Source organism: Gopherus evgoodei, chromosome 1, assembly GCF_007399415.2.
Source record: "Gopherus evgoodei ecotype Sinaloan lineage chromosome 1, rGopEvg1_v1.p, whole genome shotgun sequence".
Classification (NCBI taxonomy): Eukaryota; Metazoa; Chordata; order Testudines; family Testudinidae; genus Gopherus; species Gopherus evgoodei.
Window position 1 is genome coordinate 163,057,539 of NC_044322.1, and position 17,014 is coordinate 163,074,552.

At 44.8% G+C, this 17,014-nt stretch overlaps 1 long non-coding RNA gene across 1 annotated transcript; it reads right to left on the bottom strand.

Moving 5' to 3' along the window:
* Nucleotides 1–3,545: 3,545 nt before the first annotated feature.
* Nucleotides 3,546–10,985, bottom strand: LOC115646426. Its single transcript, XR_003999023.1, has 3 exons — nucleotides 10,834–10,985; nucleotides 3,925–4,109; nucleotides 3,546–3,800 (listed from the first exon to the last, which is right to left on the bottom strand). It is a non-coding gene; the product is annotated as an uncharacterized LOC115646426 (long non-coding RNA).
* Between the last annotated feature and the right edge of the window lie 6,029 nt (nucleotides 10,986–17,014).

Genomic DNA, 17,014 nt, shown 5'->3' on the forward strand with positions numbered 1-17,014 from the left:
ATTCTCTCCCTGGGGGACAACTGTGTACGCAGTGGAATGTTTTGATTTGGTAGGTTTGGGTTTTTTCTTATACACACCCTTCTCTGTGTTTATGTTGGAGAAGGCAAGGTCAAAGGACTGCATCTGGTACTTGGAATGGAAGGTGGTAAGGTCTGTCATGGTCCTTAGTTCCTGTAGGAGTTAGTTCCACAGTCTTGGATTGGCCTCTGAAAAAGCTCTGTGTCTTGCACAGACCAGCTTTATCTTTATGGAAGCCAGTTAATTGTGCCTGAGGAGAGAAGTTATCAACCACAGTCAGCATTCCAGAGCTTTAGGTCATCTTATAGATATGCCAGGCCCAGGCCATTAAGCATCTTGGAAATAAGGACCAAGACCTTGACTTTGACTCGACATTCTATGGAAAGTCAATGCAGAGAGTTGAGGACAGGTCTGATGTGCTCATGATAATCCATCTTGCTGAGGAGATACGCTGCAGTACTCTGTACTAGCTAGAGTTTTCTAAGAGCTGATGGCTTCATTCCCAGGTATAATTGATTGCTGTAGTCCAAACAGCAGATGATAATGGCTTCTATAACCCAGACCAAGTCACCATTCATCAGGATGTGATGCAATCTCCTAGCCATCCAGCAATTGTAGAAAGAGTTATTTGTGGTTCCTGTCATGCGAGAGCTCAGTGTCAGTGAGGAATCCAGAAGCCTCCTAAAGTATGGACTGAATTGACCAGTTGTGGCTGTGTTCCTTCATCCAAAGGAGACCGCTCCATAGCTACAACCTCTTCAAAGTGCTTTTCTCTGCCCACCAGCATAATCTTCATTTTGCATGGGTTTGGGATTGGATTGGGTTTGAAAAGAAACCTGGACCGCCCTGGTTATGCCTGCCTAGCTAATTCTGAAGAACAGTTCTTGCAGCAGAATGCTGGTATCTCAAGGAATGCAGATTAAAAAAACCAAAAAAACAAACAAAGAAACAAACAAAAACAACTGAGGTTTATTTTGTAAGAATTTTGCTGGACTAATACTCCTTCGGCAATTATCAGCATGGAGTGATAGCAGAATGGAAAAGGTAGAGTATGTGCAATATTATAGTCATATTGTTGAATTAGGATAATTTATTGGCGTATCAGCCTCTGTCCCCCTAACACTGGAATGAAAAACCCTCCAGCAGTTCAGAGCTCTAGGAGAGCACTTTAAGCTGCTGTAGATTTCATTTTCTTGTTCCTCCTTGGCCTACCCCTGCCCTGAAACACTGTGAGCAAGAATGCTCCTCACAGAGCTGTATCCAGAGCTGTGCTGCTTAGATGCAATGCACACTCTGCCTTGGGTCCTCAAGTCATACATCTACTCAACCCTGTACAGTAGATCCAGGCTATTTCTCCCATGGATGGGGCCCTTTGCAACTGAGGAAGAAACAGTGCTTATTTCCACAGCCCTCTGTGAGCCTGATCCAATGCCCTTTGACATCATAAAAGTATTTCCATTGACTGCAATGAGCTTTGGACTTTCATGTGAGCAGGGAACTCTGGGGGCCCCTTGTATTTATATCTTTACATAGGTATTACATGGTACATCAAATATTATTTTCTGCCATCTTTCCTACTGGGACTCTAATTTTTGCCCAACCCTACAAAGCATTTTTAGGACTACAGTCTTCAAATTTGTAACAAGTTGTAATAAAGAGACCCTTACTCTGCCTCAGTCCCTTGCTCCAGTGATTGCACCCCCACTCTGCTGTGCCCCAATTTCCCCAGCCCCTTGCTCTGGTGACTGACCCCTGCCATGCCCCGATTGGGCAGCCAGGCAGGTTCCACATCAGCTCCTCCCAGCCCAGCTCTGCAAGTGGCAGCTGAGTCCCAGCAGATGGGGGAGCAAGCCTCAGTGGCGGGGGTGGAGTGAGTGACAGGTGGGGCGGGGGGTGGGGCCTTGGAAGAAGGAGTGGGGCCTTGGGGGAAGGGGTGTTCAGTTTTCAGGGATTAAAAAGTTGGCAACCCTAGTTCAAACTGGATACTCCAAGGACCAACAGACAAAAGATTTTTTGCAAAATAGCTTAGTTTTAAACAGTCTCAGGACCTGCTTCCTGATCCATGGAGGACCCCAAGCTTTAGGGAAGTGTTGGAAAGATTTGGCTTACTGAAACCCCATAAAAGACTGGGTGTTGGTTCTGAGCTAAGGCTGTGATGAACTCGTGACCACAAAAGGGATCCCTTTTGAGGATCTGAAGGACTCATGTGCCAGAGCCCATGTTGGAGACAGCTGGGGTGAGCTCTGGTAATATTACCAGCATACATGTAGGTTCTTTAATTGTTTTTAATAGGCTTTCTCTATAGTGCTTTTTCCTTAAGAATAAAATAGGTTTGTATAGTAAGTATGTGTGATAACTTATAACTGTTGGCAGTTATTACACTGTGTACTGTCTAGGAGCAATCAGAGGCAATCAGGCTTGTCTAGGCAAACTCTCTTTTGCTGGGAATAACACACTAAATGCAGAGAACTGCTCAGCCTGGGAATTCTCCCATCAGAAGGAAGAGAGATGTGGGTCTGCACCCAAGAGAGGTGATGACCAGGGGAGCTGGATGCCTGAGAGTGGGTGCCCTTGCTGAACCATTAAAGGGAAATGCAGATGCAGGTGCCCTGAACTGTGACAGGTAGGACAAGAAATAATCAGCTTAGTCTGCAGCAAGGGAGATTTAGGTTGGATATTAGGAAAACTTTTGAACTATAAGGACAACTATGTACTGGAATAGGTTACCAAAGAAGGTTGTGGAATCCCAGTCACTGGAGGTTTAAGAACAGGGTGGTTAGACAAACACCTGTCAGGGAAGGTCTAGGTACTTGGTCCTGCCTCGGCATGGAGGAGACAGATTAAGTGGACTCTTGAGGTCCCTCCCAGCCCTATATTTGTATGATACTAATCAAAATATGTTTGAATAGTGGCCCATTTATATCTTAGGATCAAATCATGTTCAGCTCGAGTCTGTCCTCATCAATGGAACTACTCATGCAAGTAAAGCAAGCAGGATTTGGTCCTTGAACAGAAGTCATCCCAATAAATTGCAGAGTTCCATAAAGCTCATTGCTCACGCTGGCCAAGGTCAGCATGTTACACTCTTCAGTGAGTTAAAGAGCTTTCGTTAAAAAAGCTTCTTTGAGTAAATATGAGAGTTATACTTTGGGGATTCATGAAACAGTAAAGAAATAAGGGAGCTGCATTTACAGTCCGTAGCTCAACAGGCAACAGTTGCTATCTCAACTCTCAAAAATTATCTGTGTGTTAACAAAACTAAAGAAAATTGACTTGGATTTCGCTTTGTTTGTAATCTACAATGACAAAGTGGGTTAAAATTCCTAAGAAAGCAAATGTTAAAACTAGTCCACTTCTCTGGGAACCCAGAACCATGCACCATGCAAATTCATGAAGCTGCAATAGAGATGTAGGCTGCAGATGGTGTGGATGTGGGGAGCAGAGGGTGCTGGCTGCAAGGAGGGTCCCTGAGCTACCCCACCAACAAAGACCAAGTTAAGTCAGTAAGCAGGAGAAGGGAGAGTGTTTATTGTTAATAAAGGACAAGGGAGGACGAGTGCTGAAAAACTGCCCATAAAGCTTTCACAGTTACCAGGTAAACTGTGCCTCTGAGCCTTTCTGGTCTCTCAGTGCACATCCTTCTAGGTCTCAGGCCTTGCGTTGTCTCCTCTCTTGGGATGGAATGACATGATTCTTCATTCTCAGACCAGGAGCTGGGTTGCAGTCCCCTGGGTCTCAATTGTGATCACCTCAGCAGGTCTGGTTTACGCAATTCCATTCCCCTGGGGCAATAACAGTGGTCATTAGTGACCAAACAGCCTACTTAAAGGAAAGAATCATGCATTTAGAACAAAAACATTTCAGAGAAAGTATATTTTAAAACAATAAAGCCTATTGTACACATACCTAATTCTTCGCTAAGGCTTACCACTCCCTGGATCTAGGAGGCCCAATTCCTTCAGACTCCTCCACACAGCCTTGTATGTGCCAGCCTGTCTGCCTAGATGGCTGCTCACAAGCGACTCCTCTTTTCCTCTTCAGGAAGTGCTTTTTAACTCTTCAGTCTCCATTTGCTCTCCAGCCTCCTAGTTCTGGCAAAACAAGGTTTACAGGGTGTTGGAGACTCAAGCTAACAGCTTGACTCATTGCTTTTCTAGAGTGCACCTAGATCAGTGGTGGGCAACCTGCAGCTCGTCAGGATAATCCGCTGATGGGCGCGAGACAGTTTGTTTACGTTGCCTGTCTGCAGGCATGGCAGGCCGCAGCTCCCAGTGGTCGCAGTTCACTGTTTCTGGCCAATGGGAGCTGCGGAAAGCGGGGGACAGCACGTCCCTGTGTCCCGCACCACTTTCTGCAGCTCCCATTGGCCAGGAACAGCGAACCATGGCCACTGGGAGCTGTGGGCAGCCATGCCTGCAGACAGGCAATGTAAACACTCTTGGGGCCTGCCAGCAGATTACCCTGATGTGCCACATGTGGCCCGCAGGCCACAGGTTGCCCACCAGTGACCTACATGGTCTTCACTAGGAAGCCGTTATGTTGCCTCCCTGTTTATTCTTCCCACAGCCCCTACTGCATTCAATAAATATGCTATCACCCTACTATAAATTATACAGTCTCCCTCAATAACTAGACTACATATCACTATTCTCAAATGCTTACCTAGCAGGTTCAACGGTATTCATAACAGTGATACGTATCAGCTCCACTTCTGTCACAGAGTGACAGAGGCATCAGTAGTCCTTTATACAAGAGGGTAAAGAGTTGCATTAAGAGACTATAGGTGGGAAGGTTTTACTGCATGTGCCAAACATAATATAGTCTTTTATACTTGTGCTCAAAGGTTGGTTATAATTTGATAGATTATATGAATTCTTTAAACTATGCGGAGTTTACTTTTAAACATTTTTCATTATCAAAGCAAAAAGCCTGCCAACCCTGAAGAGTAGTGTTATGTATCCACAATGCACAAGCTTTTAACCACAGTAGAGTTTGTTCCAGTCATGCTCCAGTTACTGAACTATTTCCTGTTTATTTTCCACTGTAACGCAAAACTAGGCACATAAGTGGTAGTTATCAACTTCTAGCTCAGGTCACGGTGGGACCTAATCATTTGGACCTTGTAATGGGGTTGCTACTCACTGCTGGTGTGCCACCTTATCACTCATCTGGGGATTAGCTCTCTACTGGTCAGACACCCCTTTCTGCGGTCACTCTGCCTATTGTCTCCATCTCACCCTCCAGGTCTGGATATTCTTCTTCTTTGTGACTCGACCCTTCGGCCAGGGCATTTAATTCTCCCCTCCAAGAAGGTCTGTCAGCATTTCTCTGGAGAAGCTGTTCCTCTGCCTTTCCAAAAAGTCCTCCGTTCTAAATCCAAAGCTGTGCCACATACTTGGTGGCTGGTAGAGGAACCCAGGCCCATGAACTACCCCAGGTTCCAGCCCACACACCCTATGCTCCGCAACAATGGTTCTATTGACTCCCGGACCTGGTTGTTACTTCCCTGGGCTCTGTCCTACCCCCTCTTTCTTTCCTCTGGCACCTCTGGGTTTAGCACTCACCCAAGCTTCCTCCACTCCCTGTGGCTGCTTCCTCCTCTGGCTTTGTGTCAGACCCTGTAATCTGTAACAAACCTCCCTCCTGTCAGGGAGTGACAGCAGATTATTTCCCCCTGCAGCCTCCTTCTGGTCTCAGCTTCTTTGCTTTATAGAAGTCCCACCTGTTCCTGTCCAGGTGAGCTTCATCCTTAATAAAATATTATTGATCCCTGCTCCCCTTCAGATTCAGCCTAGGTGGTTAAGTGGCCCATCCAGCCTGCCTTCATACCTTCATCCCTTCAGGAAGTTGTAGGGTGAATACCCTCATCACAGACCCTTTCAACTTTCTGTTCACTTACAACGGCTATAGTGCAGACACTTTCATCTAGACTACTTCATTCATTAGCTTTTCCTTGAATGCCAATTAAAACAGAATCCCGAAGGTCTCCATTTGGTATAGTATACCCCAGGGACTGGCAACCTTTGGCACACAGCTCATCAGGGAAATCCGCTGACGGGCTGAGACGGTTTGTTTACAGGCAGCGTCTGTTCCGCACCTCCCATTGGCCTGGAACGGTACATCGCAGCCAATGGGAGCTGCGATCAGCAGAACCTGCCGACGCTGCAGGTAAGCAAACCATCCCGGCCCGCCAGCGTATTTCCCTGATGGGCCGCGTGCCAAAGGTTGCCGATCCTTGCTATACACTGATGTTTGTGAGAATGTGACGTTTTCTCTCAGTGCAACACAGCATCTCCTCAAATGTAACAACCAAGTACTGTGACTCCAGACAGCAGTCCTCTACTTGGACCTGAGTCTGCAAGATGCTGAATGCTTCCTGTGAGGTGCTGAGTCACCTTGCCTCTGACTGAACCAGAGACTAGTACAGTAATTCATTCAATCACCTGTGGGAGGTTGTACCAGGCTGCAGGAGGCCCTCACCAACTGATCTCAGGAACAACAGCTTCTCCTGTGGACAATATTTAGCATGCACAGCTGAAATTGCTTCATAGGTCTTCATACCCTTTCTCTTCAAGCATGTGGATAAAATATGATAGGCATAGAGACAAATTCTACGCTGAGGCTCATTAAAGGCTTGTACAGAATGTAATTCAGCCCCATACAGGTGTTGTGCTGGCCAACCAGGGAGATTTGCAAGCCTATTTCATTAACACCATTTTTATACCAGGCCCTATGTGTAGAGAAGCTATACTGTGACAAGGTCAACGTTGCTGTTGGTTGGTTAATCACTATGGTTTGTTTCGCTTATGGATAGAAGGAGGTTGTAAAGCTATTTCAGGTATGTCTATACATGATGCAGTCACATCTTTGATTGCAGTGTAAACATATCCTCAGCATCCAGGTTCAGTTCCCATTCTGCCACCAACGTCCTATGTGACCGTGGGCAAGTCACTGTGCATCAGGTCCTCATCTGAAAATTGGGGCTGATAATCCTTCCTTTTGTCATCCCTTTGGTGGTCTTGTCCATTTGGACTGTAAACTCTTGGGTGTGTACGTTTAAAGCAAGGGGAAGCAGCTGCAGCCAATGACGTAGAGGCATGAAAGCGACTGGTTTCCGCCCTGTGCACCAATACTGACATGGTGAAGGACATAAAAACATTTAGTATTTGTAAATGTCTCATGACTTTTAAGCCAATCTTCTGATTTTTGTGGTGAGAGTCCTGGTTTTTGACTGTATATCAGGGATTGGCACCCTTTGGCATGCGGCCCGCCAGGGTAAGCCTCCTGGTGGGCCAGGCTGGTTTGTTTACCTGCCATGACCGCAGGTTCAGTCGATCGTGGCTTCCACTGGCCACAGTTCACTGCTCCAGGCCAATGGGGGCTGCGGGAAGTGGTGCGGGCTAAGGGATGTGCTACCTGCCATGTGCCAAAGGTTGCAGATCCCTGCTGTATATATTGGGTCATAGCAAAACTTCACTAAGATTTTAAACAACTGTAAGATGCTCCAGCTGTATTTGTACTCTGTGCATGGAATATGCAAATGCAATATAATCATTTTAAAGGCAAAAGGTTTGGATCCTTTCCCTTTTGGCTAAGTAGTTAAAGTAATGGAAAATTGGTGCTTTGCACAGCACAGATAAAAGCGCAAACCAATTTGCTAATGGCAGCCTCAGCTTGTGAAATGAAGCATATCAGGTGGGAAGGTCTAGCACATATTTCAAATGAAGTTGCTCGTCTGCATGCAGGATTTGTTGTTCCTGCCAAAACATACATTTACTGCATAAGATAAGAGGGGGCCAAGGTAGGCACTTTTAAGGACAGAATCTACTTTTGAATTAAACTATTCCTGGATATTGAGAAAATGTCTAAGAAGGACCTGAACTTGTAAGCAACTGAGCAACCCCAGGATACAGAGCATCCTTGACTCAGACTGAAATCAATGGGAGTTAAGGGATCCCAGCACCCCCTGGTGTTGCTCAGCACCTTGCAGGATCAAGCTCTAAACAAGTAATAATGCATATTTATGTGCATAACAAGACATGGGCCTGAATCCAGAATCTCTTTTGAATTTCCAGGGACTTCACATTCAGTTCTCAAATCCAAATCTGCTTCTATGGTTCTAGTTCCAGATTGGGTGTATTGCAGCTCCAGGGCCTGCCTTGGCAAAGTGCTGGAGTCATACCATTGAAATTCATGGATGTTGAGGGTATGCAGCATTGCACTGAAAGTACTCAGGACCCTGCAGGATCATGACCCAGACTCATCGGGGACTGAAATCTCATAAGCACAGCTTTCCTGGTAAGGAATCTCATTAGATGAACGTATGCAATCGCCGCTCCCTCAACTATGAATGTGCATTTCAGCCCTGAGTCAGCCTTGAACCACAATGCCTGTCTGAACCTCATCCAGATTCAAACACTGCTTCTTCACCCATTCAGAACACCAAAGAATTCTAAAGTTGAATTTTGGAATTCTCCATGGTATGTTATAATCAACATGGAACAGAGTGTGGGTAAAACAAGCACATAGTAGTATTTGGTTACTGAGGCCCAGATTTTGATGCCTTTACTCACACTGAATCATAGTTTACTCTCTGGGCAACACCACTGATGTCAACGGACCAACTCATTGTGAGTAAGAGTGACAGAAACTGGCCTTTAATTTATTGCCTGTAGTTTCCTGACCCTGGAGTCAGAGAGTTCAGAATATGTGAAAAAGGAAGAGCAAACATGGGGCTCTGTTCAGGTAGTTGCCAGGTCACAGCAGAAATGTTTACTCAAAACCTGAAACATTAAACCTGGAAAAAGAGCGAGAGTATCAGCTATTTCCATCTGAGACTCCAATATTGAGTTTCTCCCCACAGGGAGAATTTGCCCTTATGGTGTCTGGTAGAACAGTGCAAAATATACAAAATAGGTGAAATTCACCTCTATGCAGAGCGACTGCGCGAAAGCTTTCCCACTGCTTAAGAGTCTCATTTAACCCTATTTTCAGGATAGGCCTCTTGCAGGCAGTTTGCTGCTCAGAGATTATTTCACCCAATGAAATGTGAGCTACCTAAAACCTATCTCATGCTTCCACAACACTTAGCAAAAATGCAGGAACCTGCGGGAAATGATACTGTGGAAATTGTATGCAATTGTATGTGCATTTTTGCTTAGCTACTATGTCAATGACGGACTTCATGTAGCAAACACAATTTGCCTAAAAAGTCATTGCCTGTTTTCTAGGAGCCCAGTCAAGCTCCCATGGAAGTCAGTGGAAGACCTTGCATTGACTTCTATGGGAGCTGGATTAAGCTATATCTTCCTGGGAGTGATTTTTTCTCTATCAGCTGGTTTACAGGTAATTTGCTAGCAATCCAAGCTACATGTTACCCTGAAAAAACAGAAACTTCACATTTCAGATAAGATTGCACCATAACAAGTCACTACTGGATAGAGAACAGGAGAAGGAAGAAAACTGCAGACAAAGGAAATAACAGATGAGCCTATTAGCTAGTTATTTAGGGCTGATTTTCTCCATGTTTTGCAGCAAAGGGGCATAGAGAAGGAATATTTCAGTCCATGGCTTTGTAAGTCTGAAGAGTAATGCAAAATATTCATCTGCTGAGCTATTGGATGCATGTTAGAGTTTGGGATTTAGGCCAGCCTCTCCTAAGCATCAAAAGTTGATTCAGAAAAAGAGTGAGAAAACACATTATGAACTCTATTCAACTAAGCACAATTCCTAGCGACAGTGGCAAGAGTGTTTACTAGGCCAAGACTTTTCGCAGAAAAATTAGAGACCGCGGTCTGGATGGCAATATGCTCTGATATGTTCCCTTACAGCAAAATAGTATAGCTAATGAAAAATGGAGGCATGGTTGAACAGATGAAGGAACAAACAGGATTTTTGTTAATGATAGCACTGGATTGTGAAATGAAGCACACTGCTAGGAAGCATGTGGCATTGCTGATGGGCATTCATGTTGTGAATGCTAAACTATGCATTTAGGACTGAATTCATCCCAGTGCAGAGGATCAACACCAGGACAACGCTCCACTTTAGTCTCACTTAAACCCCATTTTAAGAGATTAAGTGGGATTTAAAGCCTGGCTCCAAGAAAACATCTTCAACAAATATTTAATGTTAAGCATATAAGTCTTGTTGAGTTCACTGGAACCTCTCACAGGTTCAAAGTTAGCATGTGCTTAAGTGCTTTACTGAAGTAGCGTCTAATGGCAGATGGGTCTTGGGCAAACTTCTGCACATGAGTAAATATCACACACGGTTTACAAAATTACCTGTTAGACTCGTAAGGGCTGGAAGAGACCTAGAGGGATCTTCTATTTCAGCCCCCTGTGCTGGCACAGGCTCAAGTAAACCTAGACCACCCCTGCACAGGTGTTCATCTAGCTGGTTCTTAAAATCTCCACAGCCTCCCTTGGTAACCTCTTCCAGTACGTAACTATCTCAGTAGTGTAACTATAGCGCCCTTGTGGCCAAGATGGAGTCTGCTCTGTAAGCAGCTCTGGCCAAGAGAAGGTGTGCATGCAGGAACACAGGAGTGAAACTCACTTTCACCCCAGGGGCACCAGTTCCAACCCCCCCTCTCCTCCCAAGTGAACACACACACACTGGAATAGGAAATATTTGCTTACAGAGGGCTGAATGGAGGAAAAACAACAGGGGGTGGGGGGTGATAAGGGGTGTGGTAAAATAGGGTTATATCCAAAAAGAGCCCCACAGACCCAGTGGTACCACAGTATGAAAGGGAAGACACCAAACCTCCCTCCTTATTCCCAGTGCAAAGTCACAAGCCCCAGTACTCACAGCCCCATATAGCTCTGGGCAGCAGTGATACCAGGTCCAGCTCTGGTCTGGCCTTCTCAGGTGATTCCTCCCTGGTTCAATGCTTCTCTTGGCCCTGGCCCTCTCTATTCCAGGCTTCAGGCTGGTTCTCGGCTGCTTCACTCTGTGAAGACCTGCTTGCAGCAGCCCTCTGGACTGAAGCGCCAGACACACAAACATACCCTGTCACCCTCTCTCTTTCCACTCCCCTGGAACAAACAGCACTTCCGCTGCATCAGGGCAAAGTTTTAAAGGGGCCAAGCTCATTAAGTAGTTAGTTTAGATATTGGAAAATTTGTTCTAAATATCCCTTGTTGCAGATTAAACTCATTACTTCTTGTCCTAGCTTTTGTGCACATGGAGAACAATTGATCACTGTCATTTTACATCAGCCCTTAACATGTCCAGTTCTTTTAACCTTTCCTCCTCTGTCACATTTTCTAAACTTCTGATCATTTTTGTTGCTCTCCTCTGGACGTTTGCCAGTTTGTTCACATCTTTCTTAAAGTGTGATGCACAAAAATACTCCTACTGAGGCTTCACCAGTACTGAGTAGAGCAGAACAATTATCTCTGTGTCTTTCATATGACACTTCTGTTAAGACACCCTAGAATGATATTAGTCTTTTTATTTATCTATTTTTTTTGCAACTGTATCTTATTGTGGGCTTATATGCAATTTGTGATCCACTATAACCCTCCAAAGCCTTTTCGGCAGCAGCACTATCACCTAGACAGTTTCCTCCCATTTTGTAGTTGTGCATTTGGTTTTTCCTTCCTTAGTGTAGTACTTTGCCACTAGTCTTTATTGAATTTCATCTTGTTGATTTCAAACCAATTCACCATCCTCTAGATCAGTGATTCTCAAAGCCAGTCCGCCGCTTGTTCAGGGAAAACCCCTGCCACATCTGCAGGTTCGGCTGATTGCAGCTCCCACTGGCTGCGGTTAGCCGTTCCAGGCCAATGGGGGCTGCAGGAAGGGTGGCCAGCACATCCCTCCACCCGTGCCACTTTCTGCCACCCCCATTGGCCTGGAGCAGTGAACCATGGCCAATGGGAGCGGTGATCAGCCGAACCTGCGGGCGCGGCAGGTAAATAAACAGGCCCGGCCCGCCAGGGACTTTCCCTGAACAAGCGGTGGATTGGCTTTGAGAACCACTGCTCTAGATGAGTGGTGGGCAACCTGCGGCCTGCACACGGCCCATTAGGGTAATTCACTGGTGAGTCACAAGACAGTTTGTTTACATTAACTGTCTGCAGGCATGGCCGCCTACAGCTCCCAGTGGCTGTGGTTCACCATTCTCAGCCAATGGGAGCTGCGGGAAGCAGTTCTGGCAGGGACATGCTGGCCACCACTTCCCACAGCTCCCATTGGCCAGGAACGGCGAACTGCAGCCACTAGGAGCTGCAGACAGTCAGTGTAAACAAATGATCTTGCGGCTCGCCGGCGGATTACCCTGACGGGCTGTGTGGGGCCTGCAGACTGCCGGTTACCTACCACTGATCTAGATACCTACAAACAGATTGTTTAATAATTTGTTCCTGTATCTTTCCAGGTATGGAAGTTAGGCTGACTGATGTTTTGTGGTGGGTTAGGCGTGCTCTGAGCCTGCTTACTGGATCACACCTCACAGGCAAGATAGGTGAGAAACTCCTATCTATCTTGCATAGGCTTGTGAAGCACACTGGGGCTTAGTTAGGAGATAAAAATTCGGGTGCCTAGAGTGAGGCAGCAGTGCACGGTGCTCAGAAGCAGAAACATAGGTGCCTGGGGAACTTTTACTGCAAAAACTTAGGTGCCAAGTAGATTTTGGTGACTACAGAGTTCGGCAGCAGCTGAGTGGGATTTTTGTGCATACCAATAGTGCCTATTGCAATTAGGTATCTAAGTCCTTTTGTGAATCTAAACCAGTGCCTCTAATATATGCACAGAATGGAGACTCTTGTTCTGGAAAGGTAAGTATTCAGATAACTCTAAATTTCTGCTACATCTACTAAAGTCCCATATTATATTCTATCGGAACGTTTACAAGTCACGTGATTTTATGTTTCCTCTATTAACAGTCCACTAAATGAAAACCATGAAAATCATAATCATATAATCAACCTTATTCTATTGCCAGTGTTTAACAGAGAGAGAGGTTACCGTGATGCACAAACATAACGAAAAGAATAAAAAATATACATGCAAATAGTTCATGTTTCAACAACACACTGAAACACAAGAGCACATTTAAAAATGATTGAGGGAAAAAGCAAGACCTTCTTCACGGTGTAATTGGGCACAGAGCATAGTCTATGTGCTGATGGGCATGAAAATGTAATTGCCACATCAACTATTGAAATGAATGATGCCACTCCCATGCCTATAGAACAAAATTTATGGGCCAGATTCACTGCTGGCATGGCACAATTCCATTGACTTCAGTGGAGCTGAGTTCACTTAATTCAATAGTGTATTTGGCTGACAATCTCCAAAGCCCTTTGAAATCTGTGGAAAGGCTTCTTTTGCAATCAGTGAGTTTTGGATCATGCCATAAGTGCGGTTTGCCAACAATTGTATTAAACTTATGGTATAGACCATCATGTTGACCAGACATAGTACTGCAGCCCAGACCAGTATAAGAGTGGGACTGAAGTACCCAGTAGTTAGTGGTTCTATTTCTGTATGTCAGGGTCAGGTCAATAACCAGTCAATGCACATTTAGAGTAATTCCATTTAGTAATTAGACCATCCATTTGCTTGAATTATAGTTACTGCCAAAGTGTTGTCCCATCACCTAACACATTGCTCACCACCAGCCACAGAAAAATTAAGGCTATTTTGAATCACGCTTCATCGGAAAAGACATGATTATGGGCCAATGCATTCTTGCACTCCACCAGTTCTCTATTCTTTAAGCCTATCCAAGAAAATAATTTTCCAAAACAAGTTCTTAGGTAGAAGCTAGGACTGAAAAGAAACTAAGAGAGAGCGAGAGAGAGAGAGAGAGAAAATGTATTTTAACTACCAGTTAACACCTTTTATTTGTAGATCTCATTGTTATAAAATATTGCTAGAGATTTACAGTCACTGGCTTGTGTGATTAAAACAGTTACTCTAATTGTAGCTGATAAAGAAATGCAGCCAGAACCCAGTGCAATGTGAAGCTTTACAAAAACTGTACTTTAAGATGCTTTGGAATGGATCCCAAAATCACATTATGGGAATCACATATGGGTTCAGAATAGCTCTGCTAGAGAATGTCAGCAAGCCGCATCCCCAGTCAGTCTTTTAGCTGAAGAATTTCACAGGGAGTCACAACAGCTCCCTTAGCCCTGCAGTGTTTGCAAGAGGAGGGAGAGTGTCTCTTCTCCTGCCTGCCTCTGTGCAGCTTAGTGTGTGTGGAAGGGAGTTCAGGGAGGAGGGCTGACCAGGAACATGTGGAAGAAGAATGGTAAAAGAAGAATGGCAGGTGAGCAGTGATGATAGAAATGATGCAAAACAAAATAAGTATTTAATAGAGACATATCCCTGCTTACAAGGACTGGAAGAGAGAGATCCAGATCTACTGATAGAGCACATTCCATGGTGTGCAGTACAGACAGTAGCAACAATGTCACATACCTACCATGGCCTAACTGACAGAGCACTCAACTAGGAACTTGGGTTCTAATCCTAGTTCTGCCACTGGCCTATTAGGTGACCTTGGGCAAGTCAGATCTCTCTGTGCCTCAGTTTCCCCTTCTGTAAAAGTGGGGATGATTCTATTGACTCCATTAATAAGTGCTTTGAGATCTACGGGTGAAAAGTGATATATAAGAAATAGGCATTGTTATTAAATAGCAATTGCATTCAGGTATCAGCTGGGTACTTGAATAAGATTCTTGGGCTCACAAGGGTACTTGGACAACTGGCTGCTGATAGCAGATGGTCAGGTTTGAAAATATCACTTGCATTTCATTTCTGGCTACTATCAGACTACAGCAACTCTTGTTTACCCATCTGCTAAATATTAACACTGAAAAGACCTGAATTCAAATTCCAGCTAAACATCTGCATTTAAGGCATAAGAGAGAGAATTTAAATATGCCTTTATCTGTGATCAGTTTATCATCATAGGACAGAATTAGAGTTAGGCAAAATGTTTGTTATAAAATGCAAAACTATTTGACGTGTATTTCATATTTAGTTATGATCTCGATTGTGGACTCAGTTTTTGCATAGGAGTTCATTGAGGCTTTTTAAAAAAAAAAAATCAAAATGAGGCCCTTTTTCCAGTGGACCCAGGATAGTCTTCATACTATTTCGATCTATGCCAGGGAAATTCTCAGCTCAACTGTTAAATTGGCTTTACACCTTTGCCCCACCAGAGCAGTGCAAAAGGACCTTTGTGAGCCCAAGAATCTGGCCTATTGATTTCAGTGGCAGGAAATTTGACTGTTTGTTGAGCATATGTCAATTTAATTAATCCTCACAGGCAGGGGATAAGGAACCATTGTTAACAATATCATGCAGTATTAGTGCATCTTTCCTGTGAAAGAACATTTCTGTGAAAGGAACTACAACCATTACCAACAATCTAACAAAGCCTGGGGAACTCAAGTGTTATCTAGAACTGAGGGAATTGGGAAATCACACTGGAAGCAAGTTTTGTTTGATTCCCCTCCCCCCTCAAATTTAGCTCATTTGTCCAGGTCAGTGGGTTCAGTACTGTAAGTGAACAGAGAAATCAACGCTTCAGAAGAGAGCCATTTTGGAGATCAGAGCCTTTTTAAAACCATCAGTCAGCAGATTTAGTTTTTTTGTTTTGAGTGGGCTGTTCTTTGTAAACATTTTATTGCTCTAGCCAAGTTTTGTGTTCTGCTTTCGTCTGCTGTGGAGAGAAGGAACAATCAGCTTAGTTTCTCTCTGTGATTTATTTGTAGAGGTAAGCAAGGTAAATAAAGCCAATAGGTTCCTTAGCTTGAAGGGCTAGATTTACAAAGGAATTTAGGTCTGACGATGCTGGGTATCACCACACTCAACATTTAGGTGCCTAGAAATTCACTGGGATTCACAAAATCTGGTATAGGTGCCTGGGGTCTTATACACTGAATGAAAAGAGATAGGCATCTCAGAATAGGAGTCACAAAAATCAGCACATTAAATGGCTCCCTAGCCAATGGGAGATGCTGAGGCAGGGGATGTGTCCTAAACCTGACCCCCTCTCAGGGAATTAGGCTCTTAAATCCAGGCAGGTGCCGTCCTCTGCTTGAGATTCTCAGCTGCAAACCCTCCCTTGAGGTTCAGCTGTGAGGGCTCCACATCTCGTGCAATAGGCCTGAGAAGGAGGAGGAACAGCTCCCTCATAACTTTTAGCCCAATGGGACTCCCTCAGGCTCCCCTGTTGAAGCTGTTCCTCTGTGAATAAAATATAAAAAGTCATTGGAGCAGGGGACTGGATCCTAGTTCTTCCACTTCCAAGGTGACCACGGTATAACCACCTAGTGACAGAACCAATCTCATGCTTGTGCTCACTCTCCTTTCCCCTGCCCCATCGTTCTTTCATGATTTGTCCACAGTGGAACAGCTGCAGTAGGGGAGATCGAGGGAGCCCTCTCAGAACATGCCATAGCCCAGGGCATGCCCCTGAGAGATAGCAGATCCCTCTTAAATCCTTTCTCTTCATCAGGCAAATGGGGGACTTGAACTGTGAGTTTCCTCCATCCCAGGTGAGTACCCTAACCATTAGGCTAAAAGGTATGAGGGAACTCCTTCTTGCCCCGCAGCTATTCTGTGTAAGCTGCCCTATAGGGGCCAGATGGGGAAGGTGAAGTCCAAGCATCCTTACTGGACTGGGCAAAGCAAGCAAGTAACACCTATCTTCCCCCAGTTTGTACGTTGCTCTGGGGATTAGGCCTGGTCTACACTATGATTTTAGGTTGAATTTAGCAGCGTTGTCTCGAAATAAGCCTGAACCCGTCCACACGACGAAGCCCTTTTTTTTTTACTTAAAGGGCTCTTTAAATCAATTTCTTTACTCTATATCCGACAAGAGGATTAGTGCTGAAATCAGCCTTGCTGGGTTGAATTTGGGGTAGTGTGGGCACAATTCGATGGTATTGGCCTCCGGGAGCTACCCCAGAGTGCTCCATTGTGACCGCTCTGGACAGCGCTCTCAGCTCAGATGCACTGGCCAGGT